This window comes from Temnothorax longispinosus, chromosome 3 (assembly GCF_030848805.1).
Source record: "Temnothorax longispinosus isolate EJ_2023e chromosome 3, Tlon_JGU_v1, whole genome shotgun sequence".
NCBI lineage: Eukaryota > Metazoa > Arthropoda > Insecta > Hymenoptera > Formicidae > Temnothorax > Temnothorax longispinosus.
Window position 1 is genome coordinate 12,870,452 of NC_092360.1, and position 14,103 is coordinate 12,884,554.

Here is a 14,103-nt window from a genome sequence, read left to right on the forward strand (position 1 = left end):
TTCAACATTTATATTGAACGGGAGTTAATGGGGATTCGAGCGTCGATGAGGCTTCGACGACGATGAACGTTCACGTCCGTCAAGGGAGTCAGGTCTCTCGATGTTTTTACGCCGACGTGCCAGTAATTTACAGTCGGTCATTCGGCCGTACATGGACGGCACGATCGGTAGCCTCGCGATACGTCAAATTAGCCCATATATCATGGCTTTCTTTATCGATCCATCGATTTATGTGTATGCGCATAATATAAATTATTAAATAAGTCTATATATATACATATATATATGTATATACGCATACGTATATGTCATAATTGCACGAGTATACGCAAATTACACGTGTGTGTTTGAGTGTCACTTCACGAACATATGTCAATTACTTATCGTTCAGTGTATTTGTAATTGCAAATCGACTCGTTGCAGTTTCGAAATTAAAGTAGTTAATAATCGTCCAAAACCGAATAATCATTAGCGGAACAAAAATATCATATACGTCGAGAAACGATATATGCTTTTCTTTTGCAGATACACACCTGCGTGTTTCTGCACATTTATTATATACTCATATTGTTAATTGGAGGTGTATCCAAAAAAATAATGGAAACTAGTGTAAGTGTACTGAATGTGTATACGAATTATGAAACACACATTATGATACACGCGAGACAGATTTAAAGATCTTCAGAAACCTCAAAGCGCATAACCCAGTTCTTTATTTTTAGTTAATCATTAAAAAATTAATAATAACTATTACATTTGAAAATATTCGTGATTTATAACATGTTTTCTCAATCTTATTATATTTTAAATTTATAACTCATCCTATTTTGTTTTTGTTTATGAAACATATGGAGCAAGAATCCAAATAAATTTGATATTAATTCCAGCGGAAGAATTCGCATCGCCGAGAGATCGCGAGGTACGACATGATTTCGAAATCCAATCGACATCGGCCAATAAAACTGTCAAACGGTAAATCTTCAGGAGAGAGAGCACCTCCGGCTCTTGGAAGGTTGTAGCGTTGTATTGACGTGAGTTATCAGAGATAGAGAACGCCGGGAGAGAATCGGGGTGGATGACTCCCTCCTGCTCCCCGCTCGCTTACCCTCGTACACCATGATTCTATGCTGTGCAACCCTCAGCACGGGATTGGCTTTACCGACCTCCGCGGAACGAAGGATGGAGAGGCAGAGAGAGAAAGAGAGATAGACAAAGAGAACGACAGAGAGAGAAAGAGGGAGGGAGGGATGGAAAGAGAGAGAGAGAGATAGAAGCCGCTGGGCTTGTCTCATTTTACTTTACAAGAGGGATTTAAAAACGAGGAAACCGTTTGACAGTTATTGCAGCCTCGCCGACGCACACCACTACATCCCAGCCTCCCCTCTGACTTGATCTACCGGAACTTCGAATTAAATCTAATATATACAATAAACAAGGAAACAATCAATAACAAGAGGGGGGTCCTCGTTTCGCGTTGGTATTCCTGGCGACGCCTTAAGTCGGACAGTGATATGTCGATAATTAAACGTCGCTTTTGTGTGTGAAAGTTGATAAGAGTATAAATCGTCGCCGAGACGTTCGAGGCTTACATTAACTTAAATGGTGAAAAATTACCGCGTTTTATTGACAATATTACGTTAATTGCCGCGAAAAATCCTCACAATCTTTACAGTTAATCGTATTAAATTATTTACTCTTGTCTTTATGTGTTTAACACAGAAATCTGAAGTGCTAGATGCTTTTCATTTAAATAAAATACGACGAAATATATAATTGCAGAGTAATGGATATACAGCAAATCTACTGAAGCGTAATTGATTAAAAGAACATTTACACTTAAATTATGCATTACGCGTATAAAGGTTATATACGTATAAGAAGACCTCTTTTCAGTTTCATAGTGATTTCTCATCCGTTGCTGACGCACCGCGTTAGTTCTTCCGGTCATTAAGTCCAATCTACTATGTAATTTGCAGAGACATTATACGAACTGATTAAAATAATAATGCTGGGCCGCCACAGTCAATAAGCGTGACGCGATTCCTACCGAACTACCTTATGAATATTGATCTGCATCCGGTGTATGGTGATAAATACATCATGTGGCATCGTTCTTATATATATATTGAAATTACAATGGAATTAAAAAACCGGACGTCATCGATATGAATTCGTTCAATCTATTTCTCTTGTGGTCGCGTATATTGTTTCTCTTTTTAATACAATACATTATTATTTTCTCTCTCTCTCTCCAATATTTACATATTTACATAATCATATCGAGCTTGAATAAAAACGTGGCTTTTTCCATGCAATTTATTAGTTATGTATTCGGTTTCTCGATCGTAAGATCTGCATCTATTTACTTTTGTCAGCTCTTATCTCCTTCCGTTTTATATAAAGTACGGATATTTGTAAGCGTTGTTATATTATGCATTCGTTTAATCTTTAAAATGAATGCGATACATGTGTTCATACATATAGAAAATTGCGACAAAATATACTTTATACAAAAACGGAAGAGAAGAGAATAAAAGCTGACTAATGTGTCCTTGATTTAAATGAGAAGCGAAACAAGGTAAAACGAAGGAGCGAAAAAAGGATAACGCGCGGAGTTACAGGGAGTCGGCGAATAAGCGCCGCTGGTCTTACTACCGCTAGGCAGCGGGACCCCCGCTGACATTAGGCCCCCCATCGACACCTGACAACCTGTTAGCTGCTGCCAACAAATTGCTTTGCATCCCATTCAGCTCTTGCTAGCTACCATGGACAAATTATCCACCTTCTTACCTTAAATAGATTCCTATCACTTTTTATTGCTTATCTATCAGGTTTCTCATCATACGATGTTTTTGTCAAATATTTACGGATTATTGTACAATGACTGTATAGCGATAAAAGTTGTCATCATTAAATCAGTTGCAAAATAAAATATCATGTCTGTTTACATCGTGAAAAAACGAAGTCAATTGTGATGAGAAAAGGGAGACGAAATAAAAAATAAGGATAACGAAGTGTGATAAAAAAGGAAGAAGTTAGTGGAGAAGATAAATTACGCATTAAATTTCAGGCGGGACCCAAAGCGTACACCCTATTTCGCTACTATAGCGATGGTAGGAGATGAAAACGTCGTAGCGATATAATAATCCCGTAGGCGCGACGATATAACGCGACAATTTCTCGGTGCATTAGAGGGGGACTTACATATTTTATGGGGATTTTTGCATATAATTTTACGGCGCGTTAGAGCGACATTTAAATACGGCAGCTGGATAAACAGAGCGCGACGGTCCTATTCCCTGCTTCCCCCTGGACAAGTGACGAAGGTGAAACGACGGATCGGAAAGAGAGATCGAAACGACAAAAAGCACGCGGGGGAGTGAAAGGGAGACGGGGCGAAAATAAAAAGGGGTCCCACAGGAAAAGAAGGAGATGCAGCAGCTCACGCTACCGAGAGAAGAGAGGGTGTGCACCCGCGATCTGTTTGCACAGCATGCGATACATGTGTTCATGCACCGAGTCCAAGGGCGGCAGAAACGATTTGACGATTCACTTAAAGGCTAATCCCCACCTCGTCGGACGATCGTCCTGATGATAACCGCATCTGCATCTTCATGCAAACCATTTCGTTCCCCAAACGCGTGACAAAGGATGGCGAGGTGGATACGATAACAAGATTGAATGCCATATCTATTACTTCGTAAATTATACGAAATGATACGAGCGCGTGAGAACTTCAATATGGAAGAAATTAATAAAAATATACATAGATATAACTTTCGGCAATTTTGCATTAAATCGAACTGGATAATTTTGGCATAATATTAATCACGTACCTAATTATTACTAATTATAGAAAATATGTTCGAATTTATACATATAATTTTTAAATACATAAAATGATTGCGTATTTCTAAACGGGACTAATAAGTGAAGCTTGCATAAACGGTCGGGACATCAAGCCATGCTCAGGATGAAAAACGATCGGTCGAATCAATGATCCAGAAGTTGATGTTATCCGGAAACAGGCAGCAGAGGCCAGCATCATATAATATCCGCGTCTTCACCGGAAACGTAGCAACGCGTGGCCGCTACATTGGGGGAACGAATCACAGTCATGATTCGTGCCAACTAGTCGGAACGATCTACCACTACAGCCCCTGTCGATTTTACTTGTGGACGTTCAGTTAGATTCGTATACTTATCATTCATAAAGTTCGTTTCTCACGACGTAAAATACTGCGATCGTTATATATACCTATGGAGCCAGCCTCTGTAACGCGATATTGTCACGGCGAGATTTCTCTCGCCTGCGTCGAGTTCGCGAGAAATTTATCGCGAAATAACCGGAACAGTCCCCGAAACTTTGTCCGCACATAACATGCCGCGCGGTTTGGACTCGTACGTATATATATACTGTCGTGTACGTTTGAAATTGGCGCACGTCGGATGGGAGCGCGCACAAATTCGCCTTGAATGAGTCAAAAGAGGACTTCGAGCTAGACGGTTTCCCCGGGGAGCATCACTGCGCCGTATCCGGGACTTTCGTCCGTCCGCTTTGATTTATGTCCTTGTAAGTGACGTCACTCGTGTGCGTCCGCCGTACTCCCGGCGTGGTACCCCTCGTGTGTGCACAAAGGATCCTCCGTCATATTATCCCGGGCGTAGCGTATATAAATGACCGAAATTGGGACTTATTGTGTTTGTCATCGGCACGGGAAATCTTGCGCCCTGATTTATTATCTTTGCCTTCGGTCGCCTCGTCTCCTCTCGGCCGATCGCACCTCATTGTAAAGTATTTCTCCGACCCATGGCGAAATTTCTTTTGCGTGAAGGAATAATATTAATTTTTGTGGCATAAGTTGCCGTAGTTGATACAATTTAGACGAGATAAAGGTTCTTCTCGAAGTCTTATAACAATTTCATAATAATAATTTCATAATAATAGCGAAACAAAGTAGTCACGCGCATTTATAATTACAAATCCATAGTCCTGTACATTATCGGGACCCCGGGACTCGCTGGGGGCACTCGTTTTAATTGCAATTAAAATCTTTTACATAATTTAAAGGAAGGCTTGTCCATGCGGAATAATTAGCAAAGTGCTTTCAGCGTAGGACGCCAATAGCGCACCGTAATTGGCAATAAAACATTTCATTGAACCGCTAACTTGGCCCCGCGCGCGCGAACGAACGAACTTGGGGGAGAGCCTATTATCTTATGATAATTCGCGCCCGGGGTGAAATTAATCGAGTAACTACAATTTCATAATGGCTGCGCCCTTAAAGCAGGAAACGGAGCCAACACTTACTCAACAAATACGGCGTTGCCAGCTCGTAGGAGGAAGAGAAGGGGACGCCGCGTCTTCCTGTCTCTTTCCCCCTCGTTCGTTCGATCTATTTCCCCGTCGCACCTTGGCGGGCCCGTGCGTATAACTCGAATGACATAATTGAATAATATAACGTGCCACCCTTCGTGAGGAGAACTGAACCGCGCCGGGCTGAGCTGAACTGAGTAATAGTAGAGCGAGTCCGGGGCTCGTGGGACCTCTCGTCACGCATATTTCATTACGCGATCTGGCAACCCTGTAACCCCATCTACTGTCTACAATCCGACCTCTCTCTGTCCCCAGCATCGCACTACACGGGTGCGATGTATATTCGTCGTCCGAGCAAATCGGCCGATCTGAACGAATGGAAAAAATGGCGCGACGCCTCTTATATGTCCGTGTAATAAAGCGCGGTGAGAGCCCCACTTTCATCTTAAAACTCATCTTGCGAGTAAAGTGTACAAGAATTGCCGATCTCTTTGATCATATAAATCAATATATTTCGAATTTTGAATGTTCCACTTTATCATGTAAAATTTCGTCTGTTCCATTACCTTTATAACGTTTTAGATAACTGTAGTAACTGTATTTTTTTTGTCAAGAAGAAGTAGACTCTCTAAATTTATAAGAACATCGCGCGCGTATGTAACCCTATATAAAATTGAATTTACAACCATGAAATATGTTTTTTTATTTTACCGATATATCCCAAGACACAGCGAGTACAAGAAAATACAAATTCTCCTACAGCGATTTTATGAATTCATGCGGCATCGCTTGGTATCTGGTAACTGGTACCCACAATTTTCTTACGCGAGAAATAACGATAACCCTCGCGCTGACTTTTATCGCGATATGGTAATTTCGTAAAGACGCGGCATACGTATACATACGAACCGTAGCGATCGCGCGAATAAGATATACCGTCGAGATATCTGTATAATCCGAGGTATTAGTAAGCATCCTCGTGACACTAGCATATTCCGCCGGGCTACTCCATTTGCACCAGACCCCTATCCCGCGCCGCGTCCTGCCAGCTCGATATAATACCCCGGTAATTCTCCGGGGAAACGATTCTCCACGGATCCGTTGCGCCTCTCGCTAAAGAAGTCCTCCCCCATCTCCGGCGCGATTCACATCGATTCACACTCATAAAACAACGCGCGACTACATTTTGACAATTCTATTACGATTATTTCGTCGCGCCGACAGCTGCTGCACGCTCAACGACCATCTCTTCCGTTCTATCGCGTAATAAAAAGCGGTGCCAAGTGATCGTGTAATTGCGCCTCGAGGAGATATGATTTCTTGTCATTGTGAGCGTTCGCGCTCGCGTCCACTGATTTAATTTTCTACCTATATCTATATTATTATACAAAGCGATATTAGAAATATAATTTTGCTCGCGGACATATAGAAAATATTTATCATCAAACTTATCGCGGTAACAAAAAAGTTTTTATTTTAATTAAAAAAGAATTAGTGATTGCTATTTTAATTGATCGTTACTCAAACGTACTATACGGTGATTCTCCTAGACTTATCTCGCTAAGTTGGATTCAAACAATCTATTATTCAAATTGAAATTACGAGTTTTGAAATATCCTGTATGTAACGGGAACGGAAAAAGAAAATTGTTTCATTAATATTATCGACAGAAATATCTATAATATCTACATACATGCTGTTTTCTACGTTTGACTGATCAGGAAACGAAATATCTACGTAATTGATCGCAATTTGTATAAAGACTGTACGACTGTACCGGTATATTGTTCTGTAGCAGTATTATAATGTAAATATCACATATATTCGCAGGCAATGAATAAATGTATGTCTGCTCACACATGATAAATATTGTACAAGACGTTTCAGTTACGATCAAATACTCTGCATCGTTGTTCTTTCAATATATATTTTAATATAGTTTTATATATTAGGTAATAAAATAACTTTTTTTAAATATATTTCAATGAATATCTTAAAAAATTTTAAATTTAAAATATTTAAAAATTGTTTTATTATACCTAATATATGTATAAAACTATATAATATTTCGAGAGAGAAATTATCAATGTAATGTATTTCAAATCTTTTAGACAGTGTCAACTCCTCTTGCATCAAAATAATTGTCGCCTAAAAACCGTCATTGTTACCACAAGTTACGGGAACAACTATTTTTGCAAAAGATAGGTGATACTTTATCGTCGATGTACATTTCTCTTCGTTGGACAGGTAAGACTCGTCTACGTGAACAGAGGCCGATCGGATAAGGAATGCAGTATCCACGACAGCCGGAAAAGGTAGTACGGAACGGAAGGAGAAGAACCACTGGGGCCAGAACACATGTATACCACCGTATATGGGAACACATTGTGAGCGCAATCGCGTGCCACGTGAGCAGTACATATTCTCTTCGCAACTGGTCCATTTAGGGATGTCGCCTTTCATATTGCCACGGTTTAAGCACTCACCTAACGATGACTGTCCGATTTCTCACTTTATACCCAAGTGATTTGCACCGTTCTACTAATTGTAAGAATTGCACATTCTCTGCAGCATTAAACGTGCCGCAATGATTTTTTGATCAGCTATAATAATTCGATATAATTTGAAAATATTTGTTTATTATTAGTGCTCTTAAATATTAGACAATGTTGTATCTACTTTGTCATTATAGCACGTAAATCATTGCGGCATATTAGCATAGTATCAATATTATATAATCAAGTTACTTTGAGTATTTTCATGCTAATACACATTGTAGATTAATACCGGCATAAATTATAGTATACATAATTATGATGACGTGTAAGTTCTACTAAATTATGGATTATTACTACCGAATCTATTAATCAGTTATCGATTAATTTCATAGGCAGTTGTGTGATTAGAATAATTTTATAAAAATACGAGCACTGTTCTCATAATCTGCTGGCCCGTGTACGGATATTCTGCAACTGCGCGATTCGCGTACGGTATAGCAAAAAGTTGAAGCTACAGACGAGAAGATACGAGAGGGGGGAGTGAAGCGGGGAGATCAGGAGACGAGAAGGAGATGGGGTTCGGGGGACGGGGAATTAGAGAAAGTTTTCGAGGGTTGTACTGACCCCTGTTCGCTCATTGTTAATATTTAGGGTAGCCCGGCGCCACGAACAATGCTGAATGTCCCCCAACGTGCAACGGGGAGTGTCTAACGTTAACCTGTTTCAGTTTTAGGCCGCGCACGCTCGCACGCGTACGCAGCTCAGTGTGTGTCTATTCTCATACACACGCGAACGAATGTCCTTGCTCGTAGAATCCCTCGGGTTATGATTAATGGATCTGGCGCATATTAGCGCCCACTTGGTGCACCCTCGTTGGGCTTTACCATTCACCATTTGCATTTGCAATTTAATGATCCTCCCTGGAGGCTGATTGACTTCTGTAATCACGGAGACCGATTTCTTACACGTAATCATCTTGATTACTATCGCTCGAATTCATATTTCATTATATTGCTAACGCGAATTGATAATGTTATGACAGATTACAATTATGTCAACTCGAAGGTTAATATATGTTTTTCAGTAAGAATATATTAAATGTTATATACATTTATAATGTTCTTATAACTCCTGTTTAAATATTCTTCATGAAAAATATATCGGGTTTACAGATACAAATTCATTCATATAAAAAAAGTTTAGATAGCTTATCGCGAGATATTCATAACAATAAATTTATATATCGTATTTGAACGAATTATAAGTTTTTGGACGAATGGTGTATCGGGTGCACGTTTACTAGGAATTTGTTGCAACCGATGCAACTGACGACTACAGTAGTGCAGTATAGCAACTATCGCTGGGTCAGCAGATGGACCGAACTGACCGATGCTTTCAAGGGGACAATAAAGCTCATACACATTGTATCTCACTCGAGTATCCCATTGTAACCGTATGTGAATCCGTGTCGTGCCACGATCCGATAATTGTGATTTCACCCACGAACCATTTCGACGAATCACCAAAGGACCGTAACGAAAGCGAAGCAATATTTTCTGGCTCTGAATCATGCGCGAGGCATTTCCTCTGTACATTCAAACTTTTAAGGATGTTATATCAAACATACAGAGAGAAAGAGGAAGACAGAGAGAAGAATAATTAAACAAGAAATCTAGTAGTTATTTTATCTGTAATAAAAAAAAAACTTTACTTCCGAGATTCAAACTCAGCAATGTACAGATCAAACTAGCCGCGAACGCATAACGAGTAACCACCTGCTATCCCTGGATTGTGCTCGGACGACGTCGGAATGGTGTACTCCTCGGTGTTATCGTAAATACCGAGACTACACACGCCAAAAGGATGCAACGAGGAGGATGCACACGGAGGGGCTTGAACGAGGAAGTAAGAAAAGCACGGCTAATAGCCGAGCATTCGCAAAGTTGGCGTGCAACGCCGCGTTTCAAGACACGCAAACCCGGAGCCGGGGCTCGTGGTGGGTAACAACCCACCATCGTGTGTCAGTCGGCTGATTGACAAGTCGAAAGATTTGCCCGCGATTATTATGATTGTCCGTGTTTCGTATCGTTTGCTTACTAAAATTGCCGGTGGGTCGCCAGGAGGTCAGCGTTAATTATAGTGGTACCGGTTAGGCAGGCGGACGGATATCTATCCGTTTATCGGATCACAACGAGTCGCTCCGCCGACCATGCCGGACCGGAGCGAGAGATCGTTCGCTTCGTTCGACATCGCTATCGGGGCTAACGGATGAACAAAAGAGTAACACGCGAGGGAAACAAAGAACGGTATGTGTATGTGTCTACGGCGTTTTTCCTCCCGAAGTATTCGCTGTGCACACTGCTATGCACTCAAAGGCGGATTTATACGCATTCTTTCATCTGTTCGATTGATAGTACCTTTTATTGAAGTTTATTAGGTCTTCCTTTCTCTATAACTGTGCCACAATAATTACTGTATTTTTTACTTCATTCTTCTTTTTTATATACATATAACGCAAATTTATAACTTTCTATTTTAAATACCTATTGTTTATACTGTTTATAGCAAATAGTAACGATAAAAGTTCTTTATTTATTTGCCGACACCTTTGACTTGTAAAAGACTCGAAGTTTCTTAGCAGTGTTAGATAGCATCAAAACTCGTACCACTTTCCAAAATCTATTTCAAACACGCGAGAAATAACGCAGATCGGATCTACTCTTCCCGGAAGATACGCGCGACCGACCATGAAGTTAGAGCAGAACGACGTATCCTTTCCCTGTTAGCTCAATTAGATAATATCAAGCAAAATCTGCCGTTTCCCGAAATCCAATTCTCACACCGACTTCCGCTTGTTATCGTTAAGCTTAGTATTTTTCTCAATCGTGCTTGCACATGGCTATGCAATTACAAAACGAATTAAAACAATATATCTGTAAAATTATTTTTTTAATCTTGTATTTACAGAAGAAAAATTGAAAACATGGCATTTCGTGATTATATTTCTTATGATATTAATAGAATTTTAATTCTTATGTTACGTTTGCTATATATTCGTGATCTTTGTAGAGCCCCAATAATTTTGCAAATAATTTTTTCTCAAAAATTTATATGATTTAGATTTTGGTACCGTATTGCCAATATATCGATAAAAATAATTTATTTAGATGAAAGCAAGTGTTAATTTTAACAAACATTTCAATCATTAACAAAATATTGTTTGGTCAAATTAATTAAATTTACAAACTTCAGACAATTCATGATTAAAAATTCATTAGTCAGTATCGAACAATAAATCTATAATGAATCGAGCAAACAAAGCGAAAGTCATTCGATCTATCTGTCGACATATCGTTAAATTGTTAAGTAAACTTTAATATTTTAACGAGAATAAAATGTATATTTGCGCAAAAAACTTGTCTGATTTGCTAAACGATTAAATATCTCCATAAATTCTACTTTCTAGATTCTCGGGACAATCAAATTGTACCTAATCTGTGACTCTGTGTAATTATATTTAGTAGTCCATGCTAATCTAGAAAATCTGGAAAACCGCGATATATCATGCGACAGACCGAACGACTGAATAGACAGAAGCGTCGCGGCATGAACAGGCGGAAAAGTGCATTGCGGTCGGAGATGCAGTTAGGGTAGTGGAGTAGAAGAGAAGTAATTCTCTGATATAATACTGCGTCAGCAGCACCAGCAGCATCAGCAGCAACGGCATAGCAATAGCAACAGCGGCGGCGGTAGCCGCCACGCCGTGGGTTTCCCGGGAGAACAGATACATATGCTAATGCAACGCGATGCTCGTTATAATAATCTACAAGTCGAATGCGCACGGAGAACCTCTCGCTCCACACTCTCTTGCAGGTTGCCGGTGACACTGTGCCGGCGCTATCTCGGGCGCGGGATCACGGCCAATGGGGGGGTGTGAGGGCCCTACGTAAGCCGGTTATCTAAATACCGTAAATAACAACATCCCCCTTGCCTCCTTCCCAGCACACCGTGAAGAAGAGGCCTGCGACCATCTCTCTATGTATCATCCCTTTTCGCGCCTCCCTTGCCTCATGACGCACCAAACCCCTTTCGTACCCTCAGCCGAGAGCCTGCAACACTCTGCCACGCAAAGAATCTTACCCGAATGACGTTATACTAATGCATTATTTACACTAATCTTATATAATTAATCCTCTTTGCTTTCAGAACAATTAAAAATTAAGCATTAAAATTTTTGCAAATAACAATTTGCAGTTCTTAACAGTTTAATCTTAATTGATTTTTTTTCTGAAACCAGAAAAAAGTAAAAAATAAATTAAAGTATGGTCAAAGTAGTTGCTGATACTAACAGCATGCGCCATAGTTGTGACAATTAATAACTATCTCCGCGAGTGGTTGCAACGTTTCGCTAGCATCGGAGCCAAACGGCTGTCAGAGGCACCAGCCAATAGACAAATGAATGCATCGTGACGAACGGCATTTCTCGCTTAGTCTGTCGTGAAAACGGTTGGTGGGTTTCTCCCCTTTGAGAAGACCGATCGTTAGATGTTATCGTTAAAAACGTTATCGTCATCTCGTAAATAATCTTTAATCTCCGGGACGCGCCGTGAAGCCGTCCCCCCCGTTCTTGTGTCAACCCTAAAATGACACTACCTCGCCGTTTATGGATGCGGCAACGCGAGAAGATGCTATCGCTGGATTATTTTCTGGATAGACGGATACATCTCCGGTCTCGCGTTCCCGATATCCGCTTAACACGTGCGCGACGACGTTTGCATTAGTTCGCACGTTATATCCGTCGACGCGCTAACACGACGTTTCTAACAAAAGCAAATATGAAACGAATGGTCACCCTTACGTAAAATACATATCGATCCACCCTCTGTGACGCCGTTTTCGGAATGTACGACATCGTTATCGAGGATTATCCTTTACGCAGCTCAACGATGCCGTTACTGCGATGCGCTAAAAGCGAACGAGGAGAGCGAAGAAAAAAAGGCATTCGTACCAAACACGACTGAAAATGTGTTCGTACGCTCGTTATATCCAGCTTCTAATATAAATACGTTGCTTTTCTAGACATTATACATGTACTAGAATTATTAACAAATATTGTTCTGCTTAATGATGAAAACATATTGAGCAATTGAATGTTCAGCATCGATTATATGATATAGCAAATGATATTGTAAAACTCATTGTAATATAGTAAAGAAATATATATAATATATATTTCCGTGACTAATGGACTTATTTTTTTTTTATTGTAAGCTTTCTAGGGGCACTAAAGTCTTATTCTTCATGATAAAAAGGTTAATTGATTTTCCTTGTATCTACGAAATGATAAATAACAGAGGAAATATTTACCTATCATGAGCTATTTTACATATATGTATATAAGATACTATTAATTCTGTAAATAGGATAATATTAGACAGAAAAAGGAGGAAAGGGAGGAAAAGATTATTATCTCTATTTCATTCCGACGCGATTTACAGCGACGCAACAAAGAAAAACCGGCCCTTTAAATGTGTCGAAAACGTTTCGCGATATTGGACGCGTTTAGTCAATCCGATAAATCAGGAGGGGCAATGTCGACATAATGTAAAAGAGAGAAAAGGGGGACGTCACCTACTGTCAACACCCCTACCGCGAACTTACCATTTCTTATCCTTATGTTGTCTCATCGCTTTTTATTGGCATCTTGTGCGCAAATGTATCCACGCGTGATCGCACTGACGGTGCTTTATACGCTTTGCGAGGTGGCGACAGGGAAGATAGGATGTTGCAGACTTGTATGAAAAGATGATACACGTTTGACATAACTATTGACTTACCTGTAACAAACAAAGCATCACGGTTGTGTTAGTTTTACAACAAACATTTTTTACATAGTTCTATTTAATGTAGTATACATTTCTAGTTTTACTTATTATTCAATATTACTTATATATTCAATCAAATAATTCATAATAACGTTTGACACAAGTATCTTATTAGCATAAACTTTCCGAATTTTAATACTATTTACGTTTGATAGTTTAAAAAATATAAATCGACTTTTATTCAGTCACACTTTAAGTATTAAAAAGTATCCTTGACGTGCGCATTTGCATCCGCCATCTTCGATTAAATTCCGGAGGACTAGGGAGAGATAAAAACGATGAACTTTATTTTATAGCCGATGTGAGGGAGTCGGCCTTTGGGTTCTTTAGAAGTAGAATATGTTTCGTATCATCATAGGGGATTTAGCACCGTCTCCTTCCTATCCATAACGCTCTCACCCGC

General features: G+C 39.8%; 1 long non-coding RNA gene across 1 annotated transcript in view; it reads right to left on the reverse strand.

Annotated features, from left to right (window-relative positions):
• LOC139810431 (uncharacterized) overlaps positions 1–14,103 on the reverse strand; it is a 163,496-nt gene that overhangs the window by 102,970 nt on the left and 46,423 nt on the right. The window lies entirely within an intron of this gene.